The 13,182-nt window shown below is 50.7% G+C and overlaps 1 protein-coding gene across 1 annotated transcript in view; it reads right to left on the reverse strand.

Annotated features, from left to right (window-relative positions):
• SSBP3 (single stranded DNA binding protein 3) overlaps window positions 1-4,716 on the reverse strand; it is a 122,556-nt gene extending 117,840 nt beyond the window's left edge. The window contains exon 1 of the mRNA XM_021707100.1: window positions 4,293-4,716. The gene's annotated coding sequence lies outside the window, so the exon portion shown is untranslated. The remainder of the gene's footprint in view (window positions 1-4,292) is intronic.
• Between the last annotated feature and the right edge of the window lie 8,466 nt (window positions 4,717-13,182).

Raw genomic sequence — 13,182 nt, forward strand, 5'->3', positions numbered from 1 at the left:
AACTGATTTCAACCCTACTTCACCCAGCAGGAAATCCCTTCTAATCCCACAAAATGGCATTCTCCAGATAAGCCAAATGGGTCCAAACTTCCTGGATAGGTAAGGTGGCTTCTTCAAGCGACATTGTAGAAAGAAGTCAAACTTCTCCAAAAAGTCCATCAGGAACCACTGCCAGAAACTGTACTCCCTGGGTCATCGCACTTCCTATGAAGCTCTGTCTCATCTCCAAGCCCTTCCTCTCTGCCCTCACCTCCCAGCCCCCAGAGTAGAAAGTAACCCATTTCGGGTCTTACTATGGCAACATAAACAAAACAAGACAAGCAGAAAAGACGCAGTTATCACCTCTGGAGTTTCACCTTGTCAGGACCCGCAATGGGAGGAAACTCTGTCTCCTCATCTTCACCATGCAAGCGTCTGGCCTGGCTGGTACAGTGCCCACTGCTGTTAGTGCTGCTAACAGAAATGTGCAGACAAGGCAAAACCTGAGAACTACCATCTCATTCAACTACTCTGAAATTTCAATATGGTGGTAAATTCTTTGTCATTTTTTTCTACTCTACAACAGAAGATGGTTAATGGTAGAACAAAACCCATGAAGCTCAACCAAGAGCCCCCATGTCAGAGCACGAGATCCACCCAATCCCACAAAACATAAGCTGACAATGGGTCCCTCTACAGACTCTGAGGGGCACCCTGAGAACTACAGGAGAAACACGAGGTGGGGGGAGGGGAGCTGGCCCTGCAGGCAGCATGGCCTTGGACAGCCATCCCACCACCTGCATGGCCCTCAGTGTCCTTATTGCAGGGGCCCCTGTGGCAGGTGCTCCGCAGACAGTTCTATGCTGGAAGGACAGTTCTCAGAGGACCTCAGCCAACTTTAGAGCTGGATACAGAGTTTGTTTTATGTATTTTGCATCTAACGAGGCCTCAACTCTCTAATTAGAAAGAGGCAGACCCATTCTTTCCATAGAAATCAGGCTCATTGTGAGGAGAACAACTGTGGGCCAAAATCCAAGCTAAAGGGAGAAACAGGAAGGTCACCCTTCTTTTATATCCAAGAGATCTCAGAACATCTTCAGCTCAGATCCCCCCCACCCCTGCCCCCATGATTTATATATATGCAGCCAGGCCAACCCAGAGCCTTCGTTCAATCTTGAAGATTCTTCCCTTCGCTCTCCTGAGATGTTCCACTTTGAAAGATCCTGTGGGCCGGATTCAGTGGCTCAGCCTGTAATCCCAATACTTTGGGAGGCCGAGGCAAGAGGACTGCCTGAGCCCACGGGTTCAGGACCAGCCCAGGCAACTTGGCAAGACCTTGTCTCTACAATAAATAAATAAATAAATGAGTAAAAAAGTAGCCAGACATGGTAGCACGCGCCTGTAGTGCCGGCTACTCGGAAGGCTGAGGCAGAAGGATCACTTGAGCCCAGCGGGTCAAGGCTGCGGTGACCATGAGAGTGCCACTGCACTCCAGCCTGGATGACAGAGTGAGACTCCAACTAAAAGAAAAAAAAAAAAAGATCCTGTGAACTCACCATGCTCTCCCCACCTCCAAGTCAAGATCCCTTCCTGAAGGAAATCAGGGTGTTCTGAGTATCCGAGTGAACCACGTGCAGAGTGGATCCAAATTCTGGCCTCCCTCTGGCCCAACGTGGCCTCCTCTGGTCACCCTCTCACGGGCTCCATGGAAGTCAGATAAAAGTGGGCAGGGTCGGAGGCTGCTCTCAAGGTGTGGCCTGACCACATCCCACCCAAGCTACAGCCAACGGTGGAGTGGGGGGGGTGACACTCAACAAACCCTTGTGCTGAATGGGACAAATTAAGTCCCAGATAAGTCCTAAAGTCACCTTCCATACTGAGAAGCCAGTCTGAGGGCCAGCAGTGCAGACTTTGTGGAGATGTCTCTTTCCATCAGATGTGGCCTGAGAGCCTGAGAGGGACCAGCTGAGGTCCTTCATTTTACAGGCGAGGAGACTGAAGCACAGAGGGCACTGACTCTCCCCAAATCACACGGGAACTAGACGCTGAGCCGAACCCAGACCTGAGCTTGGAAAGGCTGCCCACACGCCTTCCCAAGGGCACTTCCACACCCCAAGGCTGTGCCAGGCTGCCCAGCAAGAAATGAATTCCCAATCCCCTGCACCCAACCCAATCCTGACCTAGAAAGCCCAGCGCAGTACGCCTCTCCAAGTCTTCTGAGAAGGCACAACCACTCTGCTTCTGCAGAATCAGTGTACCTTCCAGCCTCCCTCCCCTAAACGCCACCCCCATCAAGAAACACATTCCAGTCCAACCTTTCCCACGCACCTGCCACATGTGTGGCGGGAAGACAGCCCAACGAGGACATGGGGCAGTGGGGCAAGTCTCTGCCTGGGATCCAAGAGCCCTGTCACCTTTGCCATGCCCTCATCTCTCTAGTCCTTAGCGTTTGCATTTATGAAATGGGAGCAACAAACATCCATAACCACCTGCTAGGCCTCTAACACACAGACCTCTCCTCTGAGAGCACACGATGGGGATGGGTAGAGGGAGTGAGCCATATAAGGTCCCACAAGTACCATAAATTCCTCTTCACCCCATCCCCCTGCTCCCTCACAAGCCCCTGAAACACTCACCTCTCCAGGGGAAAGAAATTCAGAAAAACAAGAAACCCAGCAAGCCAACCGACTGAAAATCCCTCCGAACCTGGGACCCACCATGGAATTCTGTATAGGACATGTGGACTTCAGAATATGTCGGCTGTACGTGCCGTCTACCCGTCCTGTGGATTCCCAGCAATTACATCCGAGAGGAAACAGGGGATGGAGAGAAAGGCAGATGAGAAACTCTGAATGCCTCTTGCCTTCCCAAGGCCCAAAGACTACTTGCTGCCCTCGATACAAGGCCCCTCTAAAAGGAAGAGGAGGTGAGGCCAGGCTGCTTCCTCCCTCTCTCCTGCCCTTGCTTTGAAGGCCTCCCACAATGAGAGGCTCTCAGGCCAGGACTGTATGACCTGCCCCTTCTCTGCAGTGCCTACTACAGGCAGCATCCAAAAAACCAACAAGTATCTGCTGAGAATGAATGACCCCCGGCACTCTGTCCGGCCCCTCTCTGCGCCAGCACACAGCAGACACGAGGTGAACGTGCTCCACAGAAAGGAATTCCTGGACCACATCTGCTGGAGGGTGAATAAGAAGAGGGCCCTAACCACTGAAGTTGCAACAGGGGTCTCCCCCTCCATGCTTTAAATGGGCCCCTACAAAATTTAAGAAGGATTCTTTGAAAATGAAAGGCGTTTTCTTAAAGTCCTCCTAAAAAGTCAGCCCCTCTCTCAGGGTGCTTAAAAAACAAACAAACAAATAAAAAAACCAGCATTCAATTTCCACAAGGTGCTGTTTCAAGAAGGCAGCTATTGGCCGGGCTCGGCAGCTCAGCCTGTAATCCCAGCACTTTGGGAGGCCAAGGCGACTGGAGTGTCTGAGCCCATAGGTTCAAGATCAGCCCGAGCAACTTGGCGAGACCTCATGTCTACAATTAAAAAAAAAAATTAGCTGGGCAAGGTAGCACGCGCTTGTAGTTCCAGTTACTTGGAAGGCTGAGGTGGAAGGACCGCTGGAGCCTGGGGTAGCGGTGGTGAGTGTCCCGCTGCACTCCAGCCTGGGTGACAGAGCGAGATTCCAACTCAAAAAAAAAAGAAAGAAAGAAGCTGGCTATTGTATGCAAGAGAGCAAAGCCCTCTCACACCCCCCTATCGACACCTCCCTCTTGTGTGAGGGGACACAGTCCCCCCTCCCCCCATGAGGGCTCCTGGAACCTAGCTCCCTCTCCTCCCCCGCCCACCCCGCCTGGCCAGACCCCATTAATGCACTACTAGTGCCATCAACACTGTTGTTTTGGAATGTGCCAGTAATCCTAGTGGCAGGAACAGCAAGCTTGAAGCTCGGCAGAGAAACCAGCTGGAGAGGCAGCCTCATGAAATAATGAAATGCCAAACCAACCCCTACATCTTCTCCAGTCTCTCAGGTCACCTACCAGATTAGAAGGCCTGTTGCTACGGCAACCATATCTTGCAAGTGCCGGCTGAACTTCCCCATAATTTTTAACCCTTTAACGAGCTCGGAGAGGGTGGTGTGCGCATGAAGCCAAATCCCAGAGACTCGGCTGGCTCTGGCTGTGCCTGTACAAATTAGAGCAAAAGGAGAGGAAACAGCCAGGGGGAGGGGCGAGTCCACCGTCGGGCAGAGGGAGCACTGTCCACAGCCACCCTTCCTTCCCACCAAGCCGCCCGAGGGGCAGGCAAACTTTCCCCACACCTGGCCACTCCCGGGAGCAACAGCCCCAAGGAGATGAGAATAAACAAAGGCAGGATCCGACTGGGCTTGCCCCTCCCGGCCAGGCCTGTGCCCTTGTGCAGCAAAACAGTGCAGGCCCTTCTGTGGGAAGCAGAAGGCGGCTGGGAGCTAGGCGGTGGGGACAGATGGCCACGCAGGCACTGGCGCTCTCCAGTTGTCTGATGGGCGCCGGCTGCCAAACAAGCCCCCCACCGCCTCGCAGCCGGTCCCACCCCAAACACAGCACTCAGGAGCTGCAGTGCCACTGCAAAGGGGGCCAAGCTCCCAAGGGGACTGCGTGGGGGCCCCGAGCCGCCTCCCCCTCCAACATTCCACCCACATCTGCAAGTCATCGGACGTCCACTCCTAACTGCCCGGCCTCGCCTTCTCTCCATTTCAGAGAAGTCTTCCTCCAGCCACCCCCACCTGCTTTGTGTTCAGCGACCAGAGTTCCTGGGGTCTTCAAAGAATAAATCTTTAAAACGACTTTCCTCAGCCTCGCAGATTTGACAGGAGAGACTCCATAAAATCAGGCCGCGGCAGAAAAAAGCCTGGCACAGCTTCACCACTGAGGGGTGAAGCCCCCTCAGCTCACCCCACATCTTCGGGGAGGAGAGAACGGAGCTCAAGGGGAAGAGAGGCTCCTGACCAACTGGAGGCCTGTATGGTTTCCCCAGAAGACCAAGAAAAAGGTTTCTGGGAAGGAGGGAAAGAATGAACAAGGGCGGGAGGGAGGGAGGAAAGAAAAGGAGAGAAGACTGAGCCTCCAGTGAGAGAAGAGAGAAAACCAGAGGGGAAGAGGGAGGGGAGAAGAGAAGAAAGCAGTAGGAGGGAAGAGGGCAGCCAGGCCACGTTCATGGGTGCCCAGTAGTGGCCCATGGTGGGTACTCAACAAATGAGGTGTGGCCCAAGAGCAATAGCCCCACTCCAGACAGAAAGCTACGGGCTCACTTACAAAGTCAGACAGCCAGTAGGGGAAGGAAGCTCAGCATGGGGATGGGCAGTACTTAGTACGTCTTTTTTAGGGGGTTGGGAGTGTACCACCAGGGTGCTGACACTATTAGCCAAGAAAAAGGAGAAAATTCAACCCTGCACATTTCTGCAATGTCATCCTCCTGCTCCCCACCAGTCTGGTCACCTCCTCTTCTCTCCCATGCAGAGCGGACACCTGGGAGGAAATCCAGTCCAGTCCTAATGATGTCTTAGGCTGAGCATGGTGGCACCAGCCTGTAGTCCCAGCTATTGGGGGCGGGGGGGAGGTGCTGAGGTGGAAGGATCGCTTGAGCCCAGGAGTTCAAGTCCACCCTGGGTAATATAGTGAGACTCTGTTTCTTTAAAAAAAAAAAAAAAGTCCTAATATCCTGTTCACCAAGTAAGTAACGAGTCACAGGACATAAACAGCTTAGTACCAGGAGAAGGGTAATGATTCCTATTTGCATGTCACCTGTCCCCAGCCCTTCCACATGCAGCCAGTCAGGTTACAGAGGAGCTGACGCGAGAGCACGGGGTGGGGATAAGGAGAGATCCTGTCCCTTGGGGAGAGGGAGGGCATGGCTTTGGCTGGAATTTCATCATTGGCCTCCAAGTTTAACTGGTCAGTGTGTTACCCAGGAGACACCAAGAGGCAGCTTGGATGGGACCCCCTCAAGGAAGGACACTCCAAAGTCAAAGCAGTGGGCAACCAGCACTTACAGAGAGCCTACATTACACCACCCGGCCCAGAGGTGGGGGGGGTGGGGGGCGGGGGGTGCTCTAGGGGAAGGTATCCTTCCCTAACCCGCTCAAGGGCAGGGCTGAGACAGCTCCTTTATATCACTCTTTAGCATCCAGGACAGAGCAGGAGCTCCAAGAACATCTTCGGGCTAAGAAGGAATGGGCTTTTTCCATTTTAACTCATCAGCCGGGCAGGCAGCCACCAAGCTTATCCTTAATGGGCACTTATGGTGTACCAGGTGCTGTACATACAAAGTGAAGACTAGCACACCTTGTCTGCCCTCAGGGAGCACCTCTCACGTGGCAACTCACTGTTGTACTCCGACACTCTCCACTTTTGCCTTGTGTGCAGCAGACCCTCATTGCTCAGATACAGCGTGGGCTCTTGGGTTCTCGCCCCATGTGTCCCTAAGGCTTGGCCAGCCCACTCGGCTCAGATGGAGAGGAAAGCAAGGGTGGGGTCTCAGGGTTCTGTGCTAATCCCAGTGCCTGTTGACTGGCTGACCAACTGGAAGCTTCATAACCCATTCAACAACTGCTAAACTAAAGACCACTTCTCAGGGGCTATAGCTCATTCCTCGATCCAGGGCAGAGGGAGTGCCAGGGCAAGAGGCAAGAAGCCTGGCTTCCAGTTGTGTGACAGAAAGGAAGATGGGTTGACCTCTACCCACTGGGCCTCAGTTTCCCCTGCTGACAAAATGAGGGGAGTGACCGGTATGACCTTTAAAGACATCCTAATGAACACCATTGGGAGGCCAGCACCATCCTAGCTGGACAGGGCTGTGGGAACAATGGACGCAAGAGAGGATTCCAAGCAGTGGGCATCCCGCCAACGCATCCCCACCTACACACTCAACGACACAGGGAAATTCTGCCCACAGCTCTGAATAATAATAGAAGTAACATTTAGGTAAGGTTGGGGATTAAGCTAAACCTCACTTAAGAGGCAGGGATGTTGGCATTTGGGAGCAGGAAACGGGCCTGGGAACGTAGTTAATACCTACCACAGAGCAAAGCGGATCACCGCCAGCTCCTGACTCAGGAGCAAGTCTTCCGCCCCGCCACACTTCTCCCTCTGCCAAATCCAGACACTTCAAAGGGGCCAGGCCAAAGAGTGGGGGCTGGAGGTCAGTTTGGGAAGTCATATTTTCAGAAGAACGTTGGCAAACCAGAAGCTAGGGAGATGCCTTCCAAAGCAGAACGGAGCCGATTTTAAATGGAAACCCATTGGTGGAGGTGGAGGAGTTTTATGGGAAGAACAGAGACGTATATGAGTTGCTATAATTACCCTCCCCTCAGAAAAAGCTGTCTTAGGAAGAAGCTTTTCCAGTTGGTGGTACTGCCTAGGACACAAACGTCTAACCATTCTATCCAGAACTGAAATGGGCTGCCTTGTCCGGTACTGAGTTCTCCATCACTGGAGGTAAAGCAGAGGCTGCAGATGGGGAACCAGGGCCAGGGTGACTCTCATAGTCAGAAGAGACTTTACAGGCCAAGCATGGTGGCTCACACCTGTAAACCCAGCGCTTTGGGAAGCCAAGGAGGGAGGACTGCTCAAGCCTCGGAGTTTGAGACCAGTCTGGGCAACATAGCAAGACCTCATTTCAACAATAACAACAACAGAAAATCTAGACATGGCGGGCCTGTAGTCCCAGCTACTCGGGAGGCTGAGGAAGGAGGATCACCTAAGCCCAGGAACCGTGACTGTGCCACTGCACTCCAGTCTGGGCAGAAAAGTGAGACCCTTACTCATAAAAAATTAAATTTCAAAAAGAAGGGACTTTAGAGGCTATCCATTGGTAAAATGCTAATGAGAAAACAAACACAAAGGGGAGCATTCAGGTCCTTTATGCTTTAAAACAGTCTTTCCTTAAAAAAAATAAATAAAAGAGCCTAGGATTCCTTCAGAGGACACAGAAAGGTTTTGCCTGCCCCTCACTGACCTACAGAAAGCTTTTTATAAACACAAGGTTTCCCTGGTATCCTCGGCCAGACTCCGCCCACCCTTCTTCCCGGCTGCAGAGGTCACTGTGTTTTTGTGGCAAGAGCTGCAGGTGGTGACTGAAATGCTGGATAAGTAAGAAAAGCTCCATTATGTAAAAACTCACATGTTTAGGGCCCTTCTGTGGAACAGAGAGTCAGAAAGTTAAGTTTCGGAGCACAGACCTTACATGGGAAACGTGGCAGGGTGGCAGTCATCACCCCCAGAAATACTGCCATCCTGACAGCCCATGGCAGTTATGGCCAGCCTGTGAGCCAGTTAAGGTTCACCTGCTTTGGGGAAATGAGCAGATCGCAGGTCGGTGATCACCAAGGGGCCTCCCATCACCACTGTGACTCAAGTACGTTCTAAGTGTCAACTCCTTGAGAGTTCTGTTCACTTGCTGAATTCTTGGGACCTAGAACAGTGCCCAGCATATAACATGTGCTCGAGAAATGCTTGTAAGAAGGATAGATATTAAAAACGAATAGGCAAACCAAGTGTCTTTCTCTCAGTTTTGGAATCAATTACAGAACCTCTTTTTCTCGGCTGACTCACCTATCTCCTGTGTTCAACCCAAAATATTTCACTAAAATTAAATTGCATTTGCGGAGCCCATGGCGGGATAAAAGAGCTGTCTAGAAGCTTCGGGAGAAGGGATACAGCATGGGGATATGGAAACCCCCGTGCGAGCTCCCCAAGGATCAGAATGTCTGTGTTGTGTTCATTGCTTTATCTTGAACAAGTGGTGTGATACTGCACACAGAATGCGCTCAACAAATACCTAAAAAGAATCAGCAAATACAATTCACGGTACGATCCAGGCAAGTCACTTCTCTCACCAGATCATCTTTTCTCAACGACAGAATGACAGTGCTGAGAGGCTTGGGGGTCTCCAGCCAGTTCTAATGTGTCTGAAGGCCTGTGATCCAGATAAGCTGGGCCTGGAAATGGCTATGATCAGAGAAGGCCTGCGTGGTCCCCCAGGTGTTTCCACCAGGGAGGAAGCTAGGAGGCAGTGTGGTGCCATAAAAAAGGAACCCGAATGGACAGCCCAAAATGTTCAAATCCCATTCCTGCTTGGGACATAAGACCTTGGGGGAAGTCACTGAACTTGCTTGAGCCTCAACTTCCTCTTCTGCAAAATGGTGGACCATGCCGGGCTGCCTCCCCAGGTTGTAGCCTAGATGATGAGATAAGCCACAGTGAGACTCCACAAACCCTCACTCACAGAGAGGCCTGCCTCACTTCCAGCTCTAAACCTTATAATTACTTTAGCCCTCAATGGAAGAAGCCAATTCTGGACAGACAATAATCAAGACCAGTTCGCAAAATAAGAGACTACAAAAAATTCACACCCTGTAACTTGGACTGACCTAACTATGAAGAGGTAAACTTTGACAGAACCCAATTCATCTAGAGCTTTCTGCTCCCTCGCAGGAAACTGAACAGACAGAGGGGTTTAAGGCAAAAGGGGAAATATTTGGAAAACTAAACGACTCAAAAAAGAAGACAGAATCTGCGAATGAACCCTACACTCACGGAGAGTGCAGGATACGCAGAGAAACACTGCCCCCACTAGAGTGAGGCCCTCGTGGGCTGAACAGGGCACAGAAGCACCTTGTGGATAATACTGGTCCTTGGCGTGCGGTCTCAGGGAGGAGGCATGGAGCCTGTTCCCACAGAACATGGGAGACCCCTCCTGCTCCCCACAGCCCACAGCAAGCTAAACAGGCAAGGCCATAATCAGTGGTATGTATCAACAGAGCATCTACAAGCGGCAGATGTGACAGCCAAAATCAAGATGAGTGACCTTCCTGGACCCTCCAGACAAACTCTGGCCCCCACACCACAATGCTGCCATTGGGCAATGCGTATTAGCATAAGGTAACGGTTTTCTCTTTTTTCACTATCCCTGACTGGTAGGCCTGGGCATCCTCCTCCCCCCATGGGGTCCGTTCTCCCTGCCTCACTAAAAGAGGGTGCAACCAGAAAGTTCTCTTAGAACAATACTGGAGGCATAATTAAAAGAGCTCAGGAAAGCAAGGTGGTGAAGACCCAGTCAAAGGTTCTCAGGTAGCTTCAAGGCAAGATTCAGAACTCCTATATTTTCGTTCCCAGCCTGGCATATTAATCATCTTCATCCTCTCGATGGCAATAACAAGCAAAGGAGACCACAAATAAACACACCCACACAAACATCTCAACAAGAAAAATCTCTCCCTCTTCTCACTACTCATTCATTTTCTTTTTCTTTTTTTTTTTTGAGTTAGAATCTCACTCTGTCACCCAGGCTGGAGGGCAGTAGCACACTCACGGCCACCCCAGTGTTGACCTGCTGGGCTCCGGTGATCCTTTCGCCTCAGCCTTCCAAGTAGCCGGAACTACAGGTACACGATACCATGCCCAGCTATTTGTTTGTTTATTTAGTGTAGAGATGAGGTTTCGCCAAGTTGCAAGGACTGGTCTCGAACCCACAGACTCTGGCAATCCAGTCGCCTTGGCCTCCCAAAGTGCTGGGAATACAGGCTGAGTCACCGAGCCCAGCCTTATTTTCTTACCCTAGACCCAGAACTCCCCAAGAGTGAGCCCAGTGATACTTGGCGATGCGGCCAGCACTGTACTACGGGACTATGCCTCGCACCAAGTAGCTGCTCAATTAAGAGCCTATCTCCTCATGTCTAATATATGGCACTGGCCTGCATCCTTCAACACAGAGCAGTCCCCTAGGGCTACTCTCGCCACACACAGCTCTCTCTTCCCCAAAAACGGGGTCTGGCAAAGCGTGGGAGCCACCAGGGTTTGCTCTGTGGAAAGACTGACATAATGAAAAAATGGGGGAGGGACACAGATGGTGTCAGACTACTTATTGAGTAAGAAACCCAACAGGTAGAAAACATCACCTCACCTCAGCTCCTCCAGGCGGTCTGACAGGGGCAGGCTTCTGTGAGCCAGGGAAGAAGTTACTGGACCAGGAAGGAATACCCAATGGTACAGGTATCTCTCCCAGCATTGAAAGCTTCAGGAAACAGCAGGCCCTCAAATCCAACTTTTTTCATAGACCAGGTAAGTTGATTTTATTTATCTGAGTTCTAGTTTATCTTCTTAAGCTATTCAAGCATTTGTCTGCACATCTCAGTCACATGCCAGGCTACCCTGAGGGTTATTTCTGTTTTCACTGGTGGGTTTTTCCCCCCTCATTCCCTCGCCCAGATAACAGTGATGCCAGGCATTTATAAGAGCTGTGTGCTACCCAAGAGTAGCAACCTGACTGGATGGAGCCTGGGAGATTAATCGTCTCAGGGCAGGATTGCATAGCACACTGCTGTCTTCCCCAGATTGCTCATTTACTCAGGGAGTCTTGAAGAGAGGGGTACAATCCTCCCAGATGGAGGCCATTCCTGGGAAAGGAGGCCCAGACCTTAGGAAGCCCACCCTAGCATAGCACCCCTGAACAGCCGGATACTGTTTGCTGAGTCACAATTCAGTTTCCACAAAAATGATAGAAAGACACTGCTTGTTGCGGTCACATGAGATTTTCAACCCATAACTGCAAACCTCCTAACTGCACAGTTCCTTGTTCTGCCAGTCTGGGAAATGAGGACACGTGGTACCTCTTCCTACCAGCTCCCTCAAAGGGGAATGACCCACACAGCTTGCAGCAATGGTGTGAATAACAAGCATTTATTCACCTGGAGGAAAAGTATGTAGCGCAACTCAAGGAAATGAGAGAATTTTGCTACCCAATCAGCAATCTGATGTCACATTGGACAGTTACAAATTGGAGGGGTAATGACATTTGCCCTTCATTTACCACTGATGCTCTGTTCCCCTTACCATCACCACTAGCCACAGTCTTCTCTGATCGTCAAAGAAATCGTCTCTAAAAACCAAGAAGTTATGTGTGAGGGAAAAACAGCCCTATTATCCCTGAAACCACCCTCTGTACCACCAATTTTATTTTTAATGTAAAATAAAAGAGTTGAAACCCCTAAACTGACAAAAACAGCCAGTGTTTGACATTTTCCTCTACTGTAAAGGTATATTGCAGGGGAAACATGCAGGGAAAAGTACACTGCTTTGTGGTAGCGTCTCCTTAATCAGACTTAAGATTTACCAGATCTTACAACTCTTCAGGAACAAGGTGATTTGCATAGAGCTAGGCACACCTGTTCCCTAGAGAGACCTGGACAGGCCACCTCCCTAGTACCAGAGGGGAAGCACGGGGGTAGACGAGATTTATGGCAAGGTTAGGTCTGGGGAGGGTTCAGGTGTTTGTCGCTAATTCAAATAAGAACTTCTTCCTTGCAGACTAGCCTGGTGCATGAGAAGACATTCTAGCAGCTAAAGAGAACACTCTAGAGGTGGAGTTGGCAAACTGAGGCCCAAGGGCCAAATCCAGCCCACCACCTATCTTTGCAAATAAAGTTTTATTGGGACACAGCCACATTCATTTATTTCTGTATTGCTGGTAGCGGAAAGATCACTGGGTCTAAAATATTTAAAATCTGGTCCTTCGCAGAAAAAGTTTGCTCAATCCTGATCCACAGTCAAACACATTCTATTACAAAGGCTGTAGTAACAGGCGGATTTCTTTCTCTCTCTTTTTTTTTTTTTTTTTTTGAGTTGGAGTCTCACTCAGTTGCCCAGACTGGAGTGCAGTGGCCGCTCCCAGCCACCGCAGCCTCGACCTGCTGGGCTCCGGTGATCCTTGCCTCAGCCTTCCAAGTAGCTGGAATTACAGGCGTACACTACCAGGCCCGGCTAATTTTTTTGATTTATTGTAGAAATGAGGTCTCGCCAAGTTGCCCAGGCCGGTCTCGAACCCACGGGCTCAGGCAATTCACTCACCTCGGCCTCCCGAAGGCGCGGGATTACAGGCTGAGCCACCGAGCCTGGCCCAGGCAGATTTCAAGGAATGAGGACAGTAGTTCAGCACCTCTATCTTACAGATGGAGAAACGAAGGTCCAGAGAAGGGGAGGGGACCTGCTAGGGTCAGACTGCCAAGGAAGACTGAGGTCCCCTCTGCCTTCCACTCCAGCAATCTCTTTAACACAAAATAAGGGGGTGAGGCTTCTCAAAATAAAACATAAGCAGAAAATATAAACAGATAATTAAATCCTACAAACACACACCACCATTTGGCTCAACTGTAACATCAGAAATGTGAAAACTGG

The sequence above is a fragment of the Carlito syrichta genome, unplaced genomic scaffold (genome assembly GCF_000164805.1).
Source record: "Carlito syrichta isolate Samal-C Ts95f unplaced genomic scaffold, Tarsius_syrichta-2.0.1 Scaffold316384, whole genome shotgun sequence".
NCBI lineage: Eukaryota > Metazoa > Chordata > Mammalia > Primates > Tarsiidae > Carlito > Carlito syrichta.